The following is a 21347-nucleotide window of genomic DNA, read 5'->3' on the forward strand; positions in this document are numbered from 1 at the left end:
AAAATGTGTTTTGAATATATCCCATTTGTTGCAATCCAAAATTCCTTTATTTCCCAATGATTGATTTTTGTAAAAATATTTTTTTTTTAATTTGGTATCTATATTTATATTATGGCCGTAACAACATTGTAAAGATGTTACGGTTAGTTTTAGTTTCGTATTATTGGCAAGTAATGTTTATAGATTATCGTTCTATTGGTACATGGCTATAATACCATTTCCGGTTTAGAATTTGATTGAATATGAGAATAATGTAAAATGGGTGTATTAAATATATATAACCCTTGTAGGACATTTCGGGTGAAGTGTTCTAATCTATTTACTGACTTTTATGTCGTTGCTTAGGATGATTTGAAGAGAGATAATCCAATTAAGTTGTTAAGTACTGCTAGTTAATTCTGTTTGAAACTGGGTCGATTTTGTTTCTTAAAATGGTTAAAGGGAGGTAATTCAGACCGTTTGTGTTTTCGGTTCATTAATTACTAGAAGGCGACTATGATTTAATAATTAATTTAATCATATAGGTCCAGAACGTGCTGTAATGGCTTATTTAATAAATTAAGTATATAAATTGTGTTTATGATCTAAAGGAATAGGTTGTGTTTAACCCGCATCTGTTATTAATCACTTATGCTGCTCTTGTCATATAATTCATGCGTTGTGTTTTTGGGTTGTCTAAATGAATTAAATAGTGTATGTCCTCTAATTATTATTCTAGCAGCAAAACCACCCATGGCTCCAAGTGTGTTTCACTCCGATGGGAAGATGTCTTAAATCTATTGGTATATGAAAATTTACTGAATTACACAGACTCAGTATATTACATATAAGTCTATACTGCTCCTTATTGTGAGTTGGAAAAATACACCAATACATACAACATGTTATCAAAAGAGGAAATCACTTTCTCACCTAAGAACATAGCAATTCCAGGACACAAGCAATACACAATGAGTAGGATCCAGGCAGTAAAGGATTTCATTAAAAGAATCAGATAAAAGGTATATCACCACACTATAAAAATTAACGAGGAAAAAACATCACCGCCGCTGTTGATAAAGGCTTGAATGGAAACCCTTCGGAGGAAAACTGCGTGAACTACTGCAAACTCTACAAGTAGAAAATGCAAACTCTACAATGTAGAAAATGCCTACCACAGTTACAATCATTGGAACGTTTTGAGCTGGACTTGATAAATATGGTAAAGACTTTAAGAGTTAAAAAAGCATGAATATTTAAACTCCAAGCTAAAAAAATATTAATAAGACCTTCAAAAAAATAATGGACAACCTTATGGTCCCAGCAGATAAAACCATGAACCTTTACAGTATGAGTTTTCAACCTTATAATAATCTCATTCTAACTGAACTTAATAATAAATACGAGAAAGCAACTGAAGAGGATCTATTTTGAATGAACATGTTAGCTTTAAAAATATGTGAGAAAATGAACATTCAAGACAAAATAGAAGTTTACACCCCACTTAACCCTCGGTTTCTATTGAAAGACCATAAACCGGACTTCAATAATAAACCAAGTATTAGACTTATAGTCCCATCTGCATCCGATATAGGTAATATTGGTAAAAAGATACTTGACAGGATCATACCAACCTTAAAATCCAAAACTAAGCACAATGTCTGGATCTCTTCAGGGAAAGTAATCAAATGGTTTGACAAGATCCCTAAAAACCCAAAAAGTAAATTTATCATGTTCGACATAGATGCGTACCACCCCTCCATTTCCCCATCACTTTTTAAGAAGGTACTTAAACTATCAGAAGATTAAACTGACTTAACTAAGTTGGAAATTGAAATTATAAAAATAGCCAGAAAAACTCTAATTAGATATAACGGTGAATTGTGGACCAGAAAAAATAGAGAGGGCCATTTTGACATTACAATGGGTGCCCCAGACTCCTCAAGGGTCACTGACTTGGTTGGTATCTACATACTAAGAGAGATAGACAAAAAAATTCCAGGTTTAAATGGGGGTCTTTACAGGGACGACGCACTTTTCGTAGTTAATTTTAGCGACCGTATTACGGAAAAATCAAGAAAAAACATCAGAAATGTTTTAAAGGAATTTGGATTAGAAATAACAATGGACAGCAATTGCAGGATAGTTAACTTTCTGGACGTTTTGGACGAAACCAAAAAACTTTCTACATAGATTACCGATCAGACCATCCGAAATGCATGAAGAAAGCACTGATCCCCAACATTTCTAAAAGAGTTTCAAAACTTTCTAAGAAGGAGAATCTTTTTTGAAAAAACAAGGAATACTACAATGAGACCCTTAGGAGATCAGGATACAACGAAAAAATTGAATATAACATAACAATAATAGTGACTACAAACCTCACTGCGTAATCTCGTACAACATGGCAATGAGAGCTAGAAAACAACCTAAGACCAATAAGGAAAACGTTGAAAATGATCATAAGAATAGAAACGGGGGGGGGAATAATAACAGCAAAACAGGGAAGGATGAGGGTGGTATCATTAATAAGAGAAATAGACGCAAGAGACAGGTTTGGTTCAATCCACCATTCAACGAGCATATCAGAAATAATATACCTAAGGAATTCTATAGGATAATAGACCAAAACTTCCCACCGGTAAATAAACTAAGCAAAATAATAAATAGAAACAAATTATCTTTCTCAACATCCAGAAACTTAACTAACATTATGATTAGCTCCAACAATAGAAAAATCAGCAAAATAAGAAACAATAACGAACTAGCATCAAGCGAAAATATACCAAACAGAAAATGTAATTGCAGAATACCTGAAAATTGTCCGTTGGATGGGAAATGTCTAACCTCGGAAATAGTGTATAAATGCGAGATAAAAACCGATAACACTCAGAAGATATATCTGGGAGCCACGGGAACAGTGTTTAAGGACATATACAGAAATCACGTAGTGTCATTTAAAAAGGAACCTGGGATAGAAACTAATAGAGATGGCGTAAACTACAGCAGGGGGGTGGGCACAAAAATAAGCATTAGAAATAAAAATAAAAATACCACTGCATTAGGTGATTGGATTAAGGGACTTAACAGAAATAATGCAAATTTTGAATTAAAATGGTCAGTAGTGGACAGGGGGAAGAAGTACAGCCCTGGGAAATCAAAAAGGTGCAATCTATGTTTATTGGAAGCCTTCTACCTAGTGAATTCCAAAGAGGAAATTTTTAATAAAAGACTTGATGCTATACAGGGATGCCTTCATAAAAATAGATTTCTATCACGGCTTAAATGTAACTGAGGCATAACCTTTCTACAACAATAAGGATCATCGGATGCCAGGATTTAATTTTGATGTAGAGTTAAATAAGTAGAAGTGTTACAATATAAATGAAGGATCCAAGTCTAATATGCGAATATAGTTTCCTTTCTTCTTAACCGGGTAAGAAATATAAATAAAGTATATAGCTCATCTAGGAATGTGTTTTTTTCTCCACAACGGCAATCATTCTGGTAATCAGTCGTAGCAGTATTAACAGTAAAATAAGTAACACCCTCTCCAAATGTTCCAATTCATGTTCCTTGTGAATGTTAGGCAAGAAATTTGAATGAAGAACTTCAAGTAGTGTACCATCGGTAAATGTATGACAACAGCATATTATGTTCCTTGTTTTGATTCTCAGGTATATATCCATTTATATCTTATATGTTTTTATATAGAGAGATGTAGTTCTTGGTTGATCAATTGTGTCTAAATGTATCGGATATATACTCGAGAGTCAAAATAATGAACAGATTATGCTGTTGTCATAGCCCTTATAATAATGTATCGTCCAGACCTTCAGAAAAGGAAGCGGCAAGTCAATAGGACCTTGAATTAATTTATTGTCAATCATATCTGGCAAAACTGATTTCCGCTGCTAATGAGAAATCAAAGGTAAACTGATGTTGCGATAAGGCAAAATAATTTGCAACGGTTATCGCAAAAGAGGACGATTTTTCGAGACCAGCTGTAACATTTTGTCACTCAAACTCCAGGAGACACCACTTTTTATTGCCATCCTGACAATAGCTTGTCTAAAATTTGTAAATAACTTATAATAATGACAGAGACTCTTATATATTCTGATAATTTTGTTTTTTCTTGTATGTTCTTTTTGGGGGACATTTTAACTTACATTCGAATGCCATTCTCAGCTTCACACGTGTGAACGTGCCAGACTTGCATATCTGATGACTCGTAGTGATAAGCAAGACCAAATTTAAAAATAAAAAAAACAAAAACAAAACAAATGAACGTTGAAAATTAAACGACATGTGCCAGGGTGGTAGGGAAGGTGGAGGCCGGTTGACGTCCCTACCTCCATCCTAATATATGACATCTCTTTCCGATAACGGCAAGGGAAACAAATGAAGACTGGCAGGAGTTTTCATAAAGCATATATCGAAACGGCCCAGGTGTCAAAACAAATGTCTTTGACGGGCGGATGAACACTGAGGCAGACTTGGTCAGCTGCGAAGAATTAAGAAAGAATGACAGAAATAATATAAGCAGCTTCGCCTGAACGATGTAGTAAACTGCGTTCACACACTTGCATACTAATCCACATATGCACACACGCACTTTCATACACACACACGCACTCATATATATATACATATATATAATTATTTTTATTATAATAATTAAATACCTACAGACACTAGTGTTTCATCCTTTCGGGAATCTTCAGTGCAGAGTGTCGCGATTAATACCAGTCGAACGATTCGAACCCCGCATCACGAGACCGCTCTGGCTCGATTAGCGGAGACCTAATCCATTCGGCTACCATTAACCGCGTGAAATAACGTTGAATTTAAACATCTTAATTTTAAATGTAATGTTCATTTACGTCAGTCAGACAGTGATCTAATCGTTATACGATGATCTATGCATAAGAGCTAAATTGACTGAATTTAATACAACGGAAAGTGATCAACGATAAGAAACGAATTTCTTAAAGGGGATGTCATAACATTTAATTTAATTTTCTATGTTGATTACTTTAGCAAATTAGGTGCAAACCTTTTAGAATATTTACTAATATTTTTTTCTCCGAGGAGATGTATAAACATCGAAAAGGACATTTATTTTACTATGCTGTATTCTTTGTCTTGCATACAATAAAATTTCTATATTTGAAATTTAACTTTTTCAAATCACAAATTTTAAATTCCTAAATTATGAGATATATATATATATATGTCAAAAATAGTAATTAGTAAAAACCTTAAGAGAGTGCTCAATAATATTGCAGAGCAAATATGCGTTTTATTTTTATTTTTTATTTTTATTTATTTGGTTTTTAGGTCTAGAATTCCCAAATGGTCACCCATCTGCTACTGTATATATATATATATATATATATATATATATATATATATATATATATATATATATATATATATACATTATTTTATTACCGTTTTATCTGTTTAGTTACACATGTTTCGGTTGCCGGGCCATACCTACGATCGAGCAATCTCGTCAGACTTAAAAACCAAATAAATAAAAATAAAAATAAAACCCATATTTGCTCTACAATAGTATTGAGCACTCTCTTAAGGTTTTTACTAATTACTATTTTTGACATATATATATATATATATATATATATATATATCTCATAATTTAGGAATTTAAAATTTGTGATTTGAAAAAGTTAAATTTCAAATATAGAAATTTTATTGTGTGCAAGACAAAGAATACAGCATAGTAAAATACATACACAAATATATATATACACATATGCATACATAGATATATATGCACATACACCCATATACGTGCAAATACACATACACACTCAAACACATACACGCGAACTCATATATATATATATATATATATATATATATATATATATATATATATATATATATATATTATTGAAGTTATATTTTGGGATTTTACCGTCATTGGATTATTTATCTTTCTCCAGACTATCCATTCACGCGTAATCACCTTTTTCTTCACCATATTCCCTCTGCTTCATTTTTTTGTTATCAAGTAAGGTCTTTGACTTACTTGTTGTTTCATCAAATACTTTCATATGCAAAATCCGATCTCGCATTTTGCTAATTCCTAACCTCTGATGAGAAGGAAAACATTTCTTCGAAACTCCGCGGATTAAGGACTATCCACTTATCAAGTGTTTCTTTTTCGGATTAAATATGTTTTTCATTCCTTGTTAAAGTGTTTTTGCTCGTATATATATATATATATATATATATATATATATATATATATATATATATATATATATATATATATATAAGAGTCTTGACTGCCATACGGACGGTCGGGTTTCACTCCTGGCTTGAGGTAGCCGCACTGATGAGCTGTGAAACAGCGAAACAGCACTGTATGTAGATGCCTATAATGCTCCTTATCTTGATTGAGCATATTGAGAAGTGATACACGAATTACCATTAGCGTATAAACAAATCGAGCTTAGGTATTTCGGACGATGTCAAAACATCGTTAAACTCACAACTCACACAGCAGCCGCCGATAGCGTATTGGTTAGGAGCCTTGACTGTCGTACAGATGGTCGGGTTTCAATCCTGACTTGAGTTAGTTGCCTGTCTAGCCGCACTGATGAGCTGTGAATTAGCGAAACAGTACTGTATGTGGATGACTATATATATATATATATATATATATATATATATATATATATATATATATATATATATATGTATATATATATATATATATATATATATATATATATATATATATATATATATATATATATAAACGAATAAGATAATGATAAGAACCTGAAGTCCTACCTAACTAATATTCCTGGTGAACCAAGTTCAAAAGAGATCCAGACAATTGAACTTAAGGGAAAAACGAGGATACTAAAAAGAGCTCTCGGTTGGTTTCAATAAAAAGCGGGGCAATGCTGACATCTGGTTTGGCTGCCCCATACCCACCGTTACGATCTTCAAAGGAAGAAAATTTAAAGAAAAATATAAATAAAATCATACAAATAGTCAAATAAATTTATTACTCTTTCCGCCCCCGTATCGTCCTCAATCTCGATCGCCTTCTCTGCCTGATGTATTTCGTCCCTTCGGAATGCGACGCGCGCTAAACATTCTACATCTATCGTCTCTCCCAATTCTCTCTCCACTCAACCAATCTCTCTACCAAACTCTTCGTATCTACGCTTGATATTGCTTCATTTTTATGTTTTTTGTTTTTGTTTTGTTCCTTTATATGTTTTTTTTAATTTTCTTATTCGCTCATTTAAACGCTATGATTTTTACTTTCAATATATTTTATTTTTAATATCATCTGACTGTTCTCCAAAAGAACTTATATAAATTTTTGTCAAGTTGGGCTTGACCTTTACTCCTGATCTCAAATGGAACGCGTATACCAACTCCATTGTCAAGGCAGCTGGAAAAATGGTGGAAATCTTCTACCGCTCCAGTAGATATCTCACTTCTGATGCAAGTCTCTAACTCCATAAAAAGCCAGGTACGGCCAACGATGGAGTACTGTTGCCACATCTTGTCAGCAGCTGAAAAAAGCAGCTTATCCTGTCTTGACAGAGTTCAAAATAGACTTCGTATCTTAGTTGGGGGGTGCCCTTTCTTTTCTTTGCAACCTCTTTCCCACAGAAGAGACGTTGCGAGCCTGTCTCTGTTTTATAGTTATTTTCATGGCAAGTGCTCATCTGACTTCAATCTATCTGTAGCCGCCTCCCTCGCTAAACTTTCATGAAAAACACTCGTCTGGTCGAAACCACTATCAATAATTTCCCACACTCTTTATCTGTACCCAAACCTAAATGTAGATTCCTCGAACAAAGCTTCTTTCTTAGAACTACGCGCCTGTGGAACTCTCTTCCGATTTCCTGCTTTCCAGCTGATTGTCTTCAAGTCCTACGTAAACAAGTTCTTGATGAACCGCCCCCTAAGTAATCCAATTTACAAAATTCCGACTACTTATGTTTACTACGCTATAATCACATTGACTAATGTATATCCAATAACCCTCATCCTCGAGTGGCCTCCGGGCCTTGGTAAGTGGTGCTTCCTCTGTAAAAAAAAGTACTAAACTTTGTAAAAGTAACATAGCTTGACGAAGTCCCTAGTTATTTATAACTAGTTTACTGAAACATACTCATGAATGTGTAACGATACTTTATTATTTCTGTAAAAATATAGAAAAGGTATATAATAATAAATGTGTCTTGCTTGACTAGTTTCCTCCAGTTCTTTTCGCTACGTATTCTTTAAATGTCATCCTGTGTTATTACAGCCGAGTCGTTTATGTTATATTAATAACTAGCTTGGGTGCCTGGCGTTACCTGGGTGTTTTGAGGCTCGAACCCGTCACGCGAAGGCGGAAAAGAAAATGAAAGAAAATCTGATGTTTTATCTCTACTCCATGACGCGACCGGAATTTCGGATCTTAAAATTAGGCAAAGTCAATCCAACCGACACGATAACTTGAAAAAATGGCTCGCAAAAAAATCGACCCCCTTCTTGTAGAAAACTGCCCAGTTGATGGGGCAGGAATTATTGGGTTTTTTTTTTCAATTTTTAGATATTTGTCTTCCGAGACCTTCGGCTTAAAAATGATACCGATCTTGTGAAAATCCGTCTCCTATGTCGAAAGTTTTAGGCAGACATAAAGGCTTCCTTCAGTATTAACAGACTATGTATACCCACTGTAAATCTGCCTGCACGTGACATTTTTGTGGCAAGAGTTGCTCAATATCAATCAACACCTTTTATGAGTCGACATTGTTGAATACCAGTGGCAAATAGAGGTTCAGGACGACTGGAAACGATGCCGAGATAAGCGCAAAGCAGATACAGCGACTAGAATTCCCAAATGATCACCCATCTGGTACTAGCCAGGCTCAACGTTGCGTTACATCGGTGATATGACGAGAACCGGTTTGTTAACGTGATTATGTCGTATATATATATATATATATATATATATATATATATATATATATATATATATATATATATATATATATATATATATATATATATATAGGCAGACATACATGATTATACCGTATTTATATAGGTAGACATACATACTTACATCCACACAAAAAGGCTTCCTTCAGTCTTGGCAGACTATGGATACCCACTGTAAGGGTGCCCGCGCGTGAAATTTGTGTGGCAAGAGTTGCGCAATCTCCAACCATGCCTCTCCTGAGTCAACATTGTTGCATACCAGTGGCAAGCTGAGGTATAAGACGACTGGCAACAATGCCAAGATAAGCGGAGAGCACATACAGCGCCTAGAATTCCCAAATGGTCACCCATCTGGTATTAGCCAGGCTCAACGTTGCTTAACTTCGGTGATCTGACGAGAACCGGTGTGTCAACGTGATTATGCCGTATATACATATATACATACATTAAAACAGGTGAGATTTATATTATAGAGTAAGCTTTAAATTGTTTTTCTCTCGCATGAGGATTGCATATATAAGTTATATCAAGTTAGCAAAATTGATTCTTATATTTTAGAAAGTTCTGTTAAATAATATATTGGGTTCTTTATATGTTCAAGGGTGTGAAACTTGATTCAATTCGGTTACAGAACAGGACCTCAATTAATTTTAAAACTTGTCATTTATATTATATATTTACATACATACATCTATATCATACCTCTGAAGTTGCTTTCATACAGTGTTCAATGCCATTGACGGATGAAATGAAATGTTTACTTAAATTGCATTTTAGATTTGTTCTTCATAAACCTGTCAAATATTGCCGCGCTTGTTTTAAATCGATTTATGTTATACCTCCTCTCTCTCTCTCTCTCTCTCTCTCTCTCTCTCTCTCTCTCTGATTATTTATATAAAACAGAGAGACAGGCATATATAAATATTTAAACCCAAATAGTATTTCGAATTAAGTCATATGAAACTTGCGCATACTATTTTTGCTACAAACATGATATAAAGTGCAAAGGATGAACTTATTTGGCATAGAGATGTCGAGTTTGTAAAAGCTACCATTGAAAAATGTTAATTAGAAGTATCGGATTCGCTTTTTTATTCGGATTGTAACAAATTATCGATGTTTGATACTTATCAGGCGTGCTCTGATACAAAACCTACGTAAGAACACTCCCAGACACATCAAGACTCGTCCTGTGGAATTTCGATTTAATCGGCCCAGCCATTTCCGAGTATATAGGGTCGAACCTGCACATACAAAGTTCATTATATGTATAGTAGAATCCTGGGATACGATGGCCCTAGTATAGGTTTTTTTTTTTTTTTTTTTTTTTTTCAAGTTAGAATGCGGAATACGATGGTATTCCTATCCCTGGGATGGCTTCTGTTGCCGGGTTCGAATCTATCGACTTATGTTAACGTGACACCCTGCACTGATGATTCCCGAAAGGATGAAGCACTAGTGTCTATAAGTATTTAATAATTAATATCTATTATAGTAAAATAGTATTATAGTCTAACATAGTATAATATAGTATTAATAATTAATAATGGTTATAGTAATATAGTACTATAGTAAATAATTATATATATATGTGTATATATATATATATATATATATATATATATATATATATATATATATATATAAAGAAAAGCCTAGTAATGTTAAAAAACAAGAGGCCTAGTAATGTTAAAAAAGAAAAAGCCTAGTAATGTTAAAAAAGAGAAAATCCTAGTAATGTAACAATAGAAAATTCCTAGTAATGTTAAAAAAGGAAAAATCCTAGTAATGTTAAAAAGAAAAAGCCTAGTAAGTTTAAAAAAAGAAAAAGTTTAGTAATGTTAAAACAGGAAAAAGCCTAATAATGTTAAAAAAGGAAAAAGGCTAGTAATGTCGAAACAGAAAAGCCTAATAATGTAAAAAAATAAAAAGGCCTAATAATGTAAAAAAATAAAAAAGCCTAATAATGTTAAAAAAAAATAAAAAGGCCTAGTAATGTTAAAAAATAAAAAGCCTAATAATGTTAAAAAAAAATAAAAAGGCCTAGTAATGTAAAAAAATAAAAAGGCCTAATAATGTAAAAAAATAAAAAAGCCTAATAATGTTAAAAAAAAATAAAAAGGCCTAGTAATGTTAAAAAATAAAAAGCCTAATAATGTTAAAAAAAAATAAAAAGGCCTAGTAATGTTAAAAAATAAGAAAGCCTAATAATGTTAAAAAAAAATAAAAAGGCCTAGTAATGTTAAAAAATAAAACGCCTTGTAATGTTCAAAAAAGGAAAAGGCCTAGTAATGTTAAAAAAGAACAAGAAAATGCCTAGTAATGTTAAAAACAGAACAAGCCTAGTAATGATTAAAATAGAAAAAGCCTAGTAATGTTAAAAACGAAAAAGTCTAGTAATGATTAAAACAGAAAAAGCCTAGTAATGTTAAAAAAGAAAACAACCCAGTAATGTTAAAAACAGAAAAATCCTAGTAATGTTAAAAAAAGAGGCCCAGTAATGTGAATCACAGAAAAAGCCTAGTAATGTGAAAAAAAAACCCGGTAATGTTAAAAAAAAACCTGCTAATGTGAAAAAAGCCTAGTAATGTTAAAAACAACGAAAGCCTAGTAATGTCAAAAACACAAAACGCCTACTATTGTTAAAAAAGTAAAAAGCCTAGTAATTTTAAAAAAGAAAAAGCCTATTAATGTTAAAAAATGAAAAAGCCTACTAGTGTTAAAAAAGTAAAAGGCTTGTAATGCTGAAATAGAAAAGGTCTAGTAACGTTGAAAACGGCCTAGAAATGTTAAAAAGGAATAAGCCTAGTAATGTGTCAAATAAAAAAGCTTCATAATGTTAAAAAACAAAAGGCCTAGTAATGTTTAAAAAAGAAAAAGCCTAATTATGTTAAAGATGAAAAAGCCTAGTAATGTTAAAAACAGAAAAGCCTAGTGATGTTAAAAAAAGAATAAGCTACAGTAATCTTAAAAAGAAAAAACCGTGTAATGTTAAAAAAGAAAATTCCTAATAATGTTAAAAAAGAAGTCCAGTAATGTTAAAAAAGGAAAGGCCTAGTAATGTAAAAAAGAAAAAGGCCTAGTAATGTTAAAACAAGAAGGAACCTTGTAATGTTAAAAAGAAAAAGCCTTGTAATATTAAAAAAGAAAAAGCCTAGTAATATTAAAAATAGAAAAGGCCTAGTAATGTTTAAAAAAGAAAAGTCCCAGTAATGTTAGTAAAAGAAAAAGCCTAGTAATGTTAATAAAAGAAAAAGCCTAGTAATGTTAAAAAAGAAAAAGTCTAATAATATTTTAAAACAAAAGACCTAGTAATGTTAAAAAGGAAAAGGTCTGGTAACGTTAAAAACAGAAACAGCCTACTAATGTTAAAAAAAGAAAAAGCCTAATAATGTTACAAACAGAAAAGGCCTAGTAATGTTAAAAAAAGAAAAAGCCTAGTAATGTCAAAAAAGAAAAGGCCTAGAAGGGTTAAAAAAAAGAAAAAGGTCTAGTAATGTTAAAAAAGAAAAGGCATAGTAATGTTAAAAACAGAAAAATCCTAGTAATGTTAAAAAAAGAGGCCTAGTAATGTGAATCACAGAAAAAGGCCTAGTAATGTGAAAAAAAACCGGTAATGTTAAAAAAAAACCTGCTAATGTGAAAAAAAGCCTAGTAATGTCAAAAACACAAAACGCCTACTATTGTTAAAAAAGTAAAAAGCCTAGTAATTTTAAAAAAGAAAAAGCCTATCAATGTTAAAAAATGAAAAAGCCTACTAGTGTTAAAAAATAAAAGGCGTGTAATGCTAAAATAGAAAAGGTCTAGTAACGTTGAAAACGGCCTAGAAATGTTAAAAAGGAATAAGCCTAGTAATGTGTCAAATAAAAAAGCTTCATAATGTTAAAAAACAAAAGGCCTAGTAATGTTTAAAAAAGAAAAAGCCTAATTATGTTAAAGATGAAAAAGCCTAGTAATGTTAAAAACAGAAAAGCCTAGTGATGTTAAAAAAAGAATAAGCTACAGTAATCTTAAAAAGAAAAAACCGTGTAATGTTAAAAAAGAAAATTCCTAATAATGTTAAAAAAGAAGTCCAGTAATGTTAAAAAAGGAAAGGCCTAGTAATGTAAAAAAGAAAAAGTCCTAGTAATGTTAAAACAAGAAGGAACCTAGTAATGTTAAAAAGAAAAAGCCTTGTAATATTAAAAAAGAAAAAGCCTAGTAATATTAAAAATAGAAAAGGCCTAGTAATGTTTAAAAAAGAAAAGTCCTAGTAATGTTAATAAAAGAAAAAGCCTAGTAATGTTAAAAAAGAAAAAGTCTAATAATATTTTAAAACAAAAGACCTAGTAATGTTAAAAAAGTAAAGGTCTGGTAATGTTAAAAACAGAAACAGCCTACTAATGTTAAAAAAAGAAAAAGCCTAATAATGTTACAAACAGAAAAAGCCTAGTAATGCCAAAAAAGAAAAAGCCTAGTAATGCCAAAAAAGAAAAAGCCTGGTAATGTCAAAAAACAAAAAGCCTAGTAAGTTTAAAAAAAAGAAAAAGGTCTAGTAATGTTAAAAAAGAAAAGGCCTAATAATGTTAAAAAAGAAAAAGCCTAGTAATGTTAAAAAAGAAAAAGCCTAGTAATGTTTAAAAAAGAAAAAGCCTAATAATGTTACAAACAGAAAAAGCCTAGTAATGTTAAAAAGGTAAAGGTCTAGTAATGTTAAAAAAAGGAAAAGCCTAGTAAGGTTAAAAAAAGAAAAAGCTTGGTAATGTCAAAAAAGAAAAAGCCTAGTAATGTCAAAAAAGAAAAAGCTTGGTAATGTCAAAAAAGAAAAAGCCTAGTAATGTTAAAAAAGAAAAGGTATAGTAATATTAAAAAAAGAAAAAGCCTGGTAATGTTAAGAAAGAAAAGGCCTAGTAATATTAAAAAAGAAAAGGTATAGTAATATTAAAAAAAGAAAAAGCCTGGTAATGTTAAAAAAGAAAAGGCCTAGTAATATTAAAAAAGAAAAGGTATAGTAATATTAAAAAAAGAAAAAGCCTAGTAATGTTAAAAAAGTAAAGGCCTAGTAATATTAAAAAAAGAAAAAGCCTGGTAATGTCAAAAAAGAAAAAGCCTGGTAATGTCAAAAAAGAAAAAGCCTAGTAAGGTTAAAAAACAAAACAACTAGTAATGTTAAAAAAGGAAAAGCCTTGTAATGTTAAAAATAAAAGGAAAGAAAGAGAGAAAAAATAAAAGTCCTACTTTAAAAAAAAGGGAAATTTTTATTTTAGGCAGCTTTCATTGCTTGGTACAATGTTCGAAAGAGTTGACGTGAATTTTTTTATCGTTTTTTAAAGAAGAATGTTGTATGTTTTTAAAAAAATACAATGCTCTGGCGGTTGTTTTCACCGGCAAAACAGAAAAACAAGTCGCAATTGATTTTAAGATGTATAATAAATGATTAGAAACTGCAATAAATCTTTTGAATGGTAAATATAATATTATTAATATTTCTCATAATAATAACAGTAATAGTTGAAACAAAAATGATATTAAATAAATAAAGTAAGGCTTACAATGGGCACAGTTATAATAAAAGTGTTGCTAATAATATTATTTTTATTGATAATGATAATCTAAAAAGTAATGACTATTTTAACAACAATCACATAGTAAAGCCTACACAAAAACTTGTTTGCAGATATGTATGCATACATCCCCGTATGATATCCATATCTTCGCATATATATCTATCTTATACAGCTATATATAACGCACATCTATACATCGTGAATGCATTCCAATGCATATATTTGTACATATAAATAATCATATATATAAAGATACGTGTATATATGCATTTGCACAAATGTACAGATGTGCATACATATGCACACATATACACAAATATATATATACACATATGCATACATAGATATATATACACATACACCCATATACGTGCAAATACACATACACACTCAAACACATACACGCAAACTCATATATATATATATATATATATATATATATATATATATTCTTGAAGTTATATTTTGGGGTTTTACCGTCATTGGATTATTTATCTTTCTTCAGACTATCCATTCACGTGTAATCACCTTTTTCTTCACCATATTCCCTCTGCTTCACTTTTTTGTTATCAAGTAAGATCTTTGACTTACTTGTTGTTTCATCAAATACTTTCATATGCAAAATCCGATCTCGCATTTTGCTAATTCCTACCCTCTGATGAGAAGGAAAACATTTATTCGAAACTCCGCGGATTAAGGACTATCCACTTATCAAGTGTTTCTTTTTCAGATTAAATATGTTTTTCATTCCTTGTTAAAGTGTTTTTGCTCGTATATATATATATATATATATATATATATATATATAACTATTTCATTTATTCACATAAATTTACTATACGAAAGTATAGATTTATGCGTAAACTTTAAGTATTTACTTCAAAAGTGCTCAATACGTAGGTAGAGCTAGTTAGTAATTTATAAAATATATATGGCGATTAAGCTACACTGAATATTCTGCGTTTCATCCAACTATAGGATTCGTCAGGCTTATGCGCATAAGCCTGACGAATCCTATAGTTGGATGGAACGCAGAATATTCAGTGTAGCTTAATCGCCATATATATTTTATAAATTACTATATATATATATATATATATATATATATATATATATATATATATATATATAAGAGTCTTGACTGTCATACGGATGGTCGGGTTTCACTCCTGGCTTGAGGTAGCCGCACTGATGAGCTGTGAAACAGCGAAACAGCACTGTATGTGGATGCCTATAATGCTCCTTATCTTTATTGAGCATATTAAGAAGTGATACACGAATTACCATTAGCGTATAAACAAATCGAGCTTAGGTATTTCGGACGATGTCAAAACATCGTTAAACTCACAACTCACACAGCAGCCGCCGATAGCGTATTGGTTAGGAGCCTTGACTGTCGTACAGACGGTCGGGTTTCAATCCTGACTTGAGTTAGTTGCCTGTCTAGCCGCACTGATGAGCTGTGAAATAGCGAAACAGTACTGTATGTGGATGACTATATATATATATATATATATATATATATATATATATATATATATATATATATATATATATAAACGAATATCATAATGATAAGAACCTGAAGTCCTACCTAACTAATATTCCTGATGAACCAAGTTCAAAAGAGATCCAGACAATTGAACTTAAGGGAAAAACGAGGATACTAAAAAGAGCTCTCGGTTGGTTTCAATAAAAAGCGGGGCAATGCTGACATCTAGTTTGGCTGCCCCATACCCACCGTTACGATCTTCAAAGGAAGAAAATTTAAAGAAAAAAATAAATAAAATCATACAAATAGTCAAATAAATTTATTACTCTTTCCGCCCCCGTATCGTCCTCAATCTCGATCGCCTTCTCTGTCTGATGTATTTCGTCACTTTGCAATGCGACGCGCGCTAAAAATTCTACATCTATCGTCTCTCCCAATTCTCTCTCCACTCAACCAATCTCTCTACCAAACTCTTCGTATCTACGCTTGATGTTGCTTCATTTTTATGTTTTTTGTTTTTGTTTTGTTCCTTTATATGTGTTTTTAATTTTCTTATTCGCTCATTTAAACGCTATGATTTTTACTTTCAATATATTTTATTTTTAATATCATCTGACTCTTCTCCAAAAGAAATTTTTCTCAAGTTAGGCTTGACCTTTACTCCTGATCTCAAATGGAACGCGTATACCAAATCTAGGTGAGGTTCAGGACGGAAACGATGCCAAGATAAGCGCAAAGCAGATACAGCGACTAGAAATCCCAAATGATCACCCATCTGGTACTAGCCAGGCTTAACGTTGCTTAACATCGGTGATATGACGAGAACCGGTTTGTTAACGTGATTATGTCATATATATATATATATATATATATATATATATATATATATATATATATATATATATATATATATATATATATATATATATATATATGCAGACATACATGATTATACCGTATTTATATAGGTAGACATACATACGTACATCCACACAAAAAGGCTTCCTTCAGTCTTGACAGACTATGGATACCCACTGTAAGGGTGCCCGCGCGTGAAATTTGTGTGGCAAGAGTTGCGCAATCTCCAACCACGCCTCTCCTGAGTCAACATTGTTGCATACCAGTGGCAAGCTGAGGTACAAGACAACTGGCAACAATGCCGAGATAAGCGGAGAGCACATACAGCGCCTAGAATTCCCAAATGGTCACCCATCTGGTATTAGCCAGGCTCAACGTTGCTTAACTTCGGTGATCTGACGAGAACCGGTGTGTCAACGTTATTATGCCGTATATACATATATACATACATTAAAACAGGTGAGATTTATATTATAGAGTAAGCTTTAAATTGTTTTTCTCTCGCATGAGGATTGCATATATAAGTTATATCAAGTTAGCAAAATTGATTCTTATATTTTAGAAAGTTCTGTTAAATAATATATTGGGTTCTTTATATGTTCAAGGGTGTGAAACTTGATTCAATTCGGTTACAGAACAGGACCTCAATTAATTTTAAAACTTTTCATTTATATTGTATATTTACATGCATACATCTATATCATACCTCTGAAGTTGCTTTCATACAGTGTTCAATGCCATTGAAGGATGAAATGAAATGTTTACTTAAATTGCATTTTAGATTTGTTCTTCGTAAACCTGTCAAATATTGCTGCGCTTGTTTTAAATCGATTTTATGTTATACCTCCTCTCTCTCTCTCTCTCTCTCTCTCTCTCTCTCTCTCTCTCTCTCTCTCTCTCTCTCTCTCTCTCTGATTATTTATATAAAACAGAGGGACAGACATATATAAATATTTAAACCCAAATAGTATTTCGAATTAAGTCATATGATCCTTGCAGATACTATTTTTGCTACAAACACGATATAAAAGTGCAAAGGATGAACTTATTTGGCATAGAGATGTCGAGTTTGTAAAAGCTACCATTGAAAAATGTTAATTAGAAGTATCGGATTCGCTTTTTTATTCGGATTGTAACAAATTATCGATGTTTGATACTTATCAGGCGTGCAATGATACAAAACCTACGTAAGAACACTCCCAGACACATCAAGACTCATCCTGTGGAATTTCGAGGAAATCGGCCCAGCCATTTCCGAGTATATAGGGTCGAACCTGCACATACAAAGTTCATTATATGTATAGTAGAATCCTGGGATACGATGGCCCTATTATACGTTTTTCTTTTTTTTTTTTTTTTTTTTTTGCTTTTTTTGTTTTTTCAAGTTAGAATGCGGAATACGATGGTATTCCTGTCCCTGGGATGGCTTCTGTTGCCGGGTTCGAATCTATCGACATATGTTTACGTGACACCCTGCACTGATGATTCCCGAAAGGATGAAACACTAGTGTCTGTAAGTATTTAATAATTAATATTTATTATAGTAAAATAGTATTATAGTCTAACATAGTATAATATAGTATTAATAATTAATAATTGTTATAGTAATATAGTACTATAGTAAATAATTATATATATATATATGTGTGTATGTATGTATGTATATATATATACATATATATATATATATATATATATATATATATATATATATATATATTCTAAGGAACTGTTCAGAGGTCACAAAAGCTTATTTGAAAATCCCAGCAGTAAAATTAATACGTCACTTTCAGTAAACTATAAGGAACTTATTGGAAAAACAAGGGCAATAGCCATTAGTCGCGTGTTCTCGTGTAATTAATGAATGCGTGAATGTAAGATTGACATGGAATTCTTAAAGATAAACTAAAATGACCGAAAAATGGGCTGAAATGACTTAAATAAATAAAAAGTAAATGACTTAGAATGACTTTAATGAACTTAAGGATGAATTGAATGACCTTAAGAATGACTTGAATGCTTAAAAAAATAACTGGAATCCTTCGAAAACAACTTGAATGATCTGGAGGATGACTTGAATGGCTTTGAGACTGACTGGTTGTAAAGTGGGTGATCATTTTACATTAAATTAATACAGAAAAGTGATCCCCCACTTTATATCACAAAAAATTATTTTATTTAGGGAATTTGAAACGTTATTTTCATATTCAGGAACCCCGAAAAACAATAAATAGTGGTATAATAAACATAAAAAGAAATAAAAAGTACATGTGTTATGGACCGACCGGCCGACCGACCGGCCGACCGACCGGCTGAGTGAGAGTTGCTTTCACACGACTAAAAAAATATTCTGTGGTATGCATAAACTATTCTCTGTCAGTTGGTCGGTCTGTGACATATTTACTTATTAGTTACAAACAAGTCCAGCATCGGTTAAGAACAGATACTACACTTTGATCTTAGCCATGTGGCCAAGGAAAAGTTATATTTTTGACAAGTTTCAGAAAAGTCTAATGGATAGGTAAAAATTTATGGGGCAAAAAGTGTCATTATTTGCAATTTTGGTACATTTTTGACCCCTTCTGAACCCTTTGGAATGCTGAATACCAGTGACAATGGAAAAAACAATGCAGTTTTATACCATAACACATGTTTATTTGAATGCAGCTCCATGGGAGAGCACTATATAGATATACATATCAAGTTTTTAATTGAGAAATATGAAAAAAAGGGTATTTTTAGCACTAAAAGTCCCCGGGGGCGCAAAGCAGAATTTTGCTAGAGTCTCCCATACTGAGTTTATATAAGAACAATGCCCTGCGCATTTTGGAAGTTTCAGAAAAATCTAATCGATAGGTAAACATTTATGTGGCAGAAAGTCTCATTTTTTGCAATTTTGGTACATTTTTGACCTCTTATGAGCCACTTTGAATGCCGAATACCAGTGACAATGGAGAAACAGTGTAGTTTCACACCTTAACACATGTATATTTACATTCAGCAACATGGGAAACCACTATATAGACATATCAAGTTTTTGTTGAGAAATATGAAAAACGCGCCAGAAGAAAGGGCGTTTTCTGTACTAAAAGTCCCCGTGGAATGCAAAACAGGCTTTTGCCAGGGTCACCCATACAAAATTTGTATTAAGAACAATGCCCTCCAAATTTTGGGAAAGTTTCAGAAAAATCTAATAGATGAATCAAATGTTACGGGACAAAAAGTGTCATTTTTGGCCATTTTGAGACAGTTTTGACCTCTTTTTAGCCCCTGTAGGTGAAATGAGAATTTGCACACAATTTTTTTTTTTACCATGCACATCTATATATTGAAATATAATTTGTGACAGAATTTCAGGAAAAAACTAATGGACGGTTATCCATCAATCGTCTGGACTAACGGACAGACAAACCCACTAAAAACATAGGTCCCTCTCCGTTAAATCGGGGGACCAAAATGTTACTCCATGCCCCTTGCTTAAAAAACGAGCCGTACATGCATGCCCCCCCCCTCTGTACGAAATATAGTTTTAAAAATTGATGCTGCAAGTTGAGTCTCAAAAACGTGTGTTTTCTAGCACTAAAAGTCCCCGGGGGACGCTAACCAGAATATTACCAGGGTCACCCATACTGAATTTATATTAAGAACAATGGCCTCCACATTTTGGACAAGTTTCAGAAAAATCTAATGGATAGGTAAAGATTAATGTAGCAAAAAGTGTCATTTTTTGCAATTTTGGTAAATTTTTGATCCGTGAATATCAGTGACAATGGACAAACAGTGTAGTTTCACACCTTAACACATGTTTATTTACATTCAGCAACATGGGAAACCACTATATAAACATATCAAGTTTTTGTTGAGAAATATGAGAAACGCGCCAGAAGAAAGGGCGTTTTCGGCACAAAAAATCCCTGGGGGACGCACACCAGACTTTTGCCATGGTCACCCATACTGAATTTATATTAAGAACAATGTCCTCCACATTTTGGGCAAGTTTCAGAAAAATCTAATAGATGGATCAAATGTTATGGAATAAAAAGTGTCATTTTGGGCCAATTTTGAACCCCTTTTGAGCCCCTGCGAAAAAAAAAAAATTTTTTTTACTATGCACATTTATATATTAAAATATAATTTGTGACAAAATTTCAGGAAAAATTAATGGACGGTTATCCGTCAATCATCCAGACTAACAGACAGACGGGCCCATTGAAAACATAGGTCCCTCTCTGATAAATCGGGGGACAAAAATGTTACTCCATACCCTTTGCTTAAAAAGAAAAAAATTAAATACAAATGTCTTACAGACCGACCGATAGAGTGACTTGCATGCGACTAAAAATGCCTTAGAATAGAAGGGTTTCCTCTTCCATTGCCTAGGACAAGTTATAAACGTAAGTGCACCATCTGTTAAGAACATATACTACACTTTGACATTAGTCATGTGGCCAAGGAAAAATTACAAACGTAAGTACAGC

At 32.3% G+C, this 21347-nt stretch overlaps 2 pseudogenes; both read right to left on the bottom strand.

Moving 5' to 3' along the window:
- Positions 1–9287: 9287 nt before the first annotated feature.
- On the bottom strand, positions 9288–9404 carry LOC145284118 (5S ribosomal RNA; annotated as a pseudogene).
- Positions 9405–17187: 7783 nt separating this feature from the next.
- Positions 17188–17304, bottom strand: LOC145284372 (5S ribosomal RNA; annotated as a pseudogene).
- Positions 17305–21347: the final 4043 nt, after the last annotated feature.

This window comes from Euprymna scolopes, chromosome 8 (assembly GCF_053919585.1).
Source record: "Euprymna scolopes isolate OS-2025 chromosome 8, ASM5391958v1, whole genome shotgun sequence".
Taxonomy (NCBI): domain Eukaryota; kingdom Metazoa; phylum Mollusca; class Cephalopoda; order Sepiida; family Sepiolidae; genus Euprymna; species Euprymna scolopes.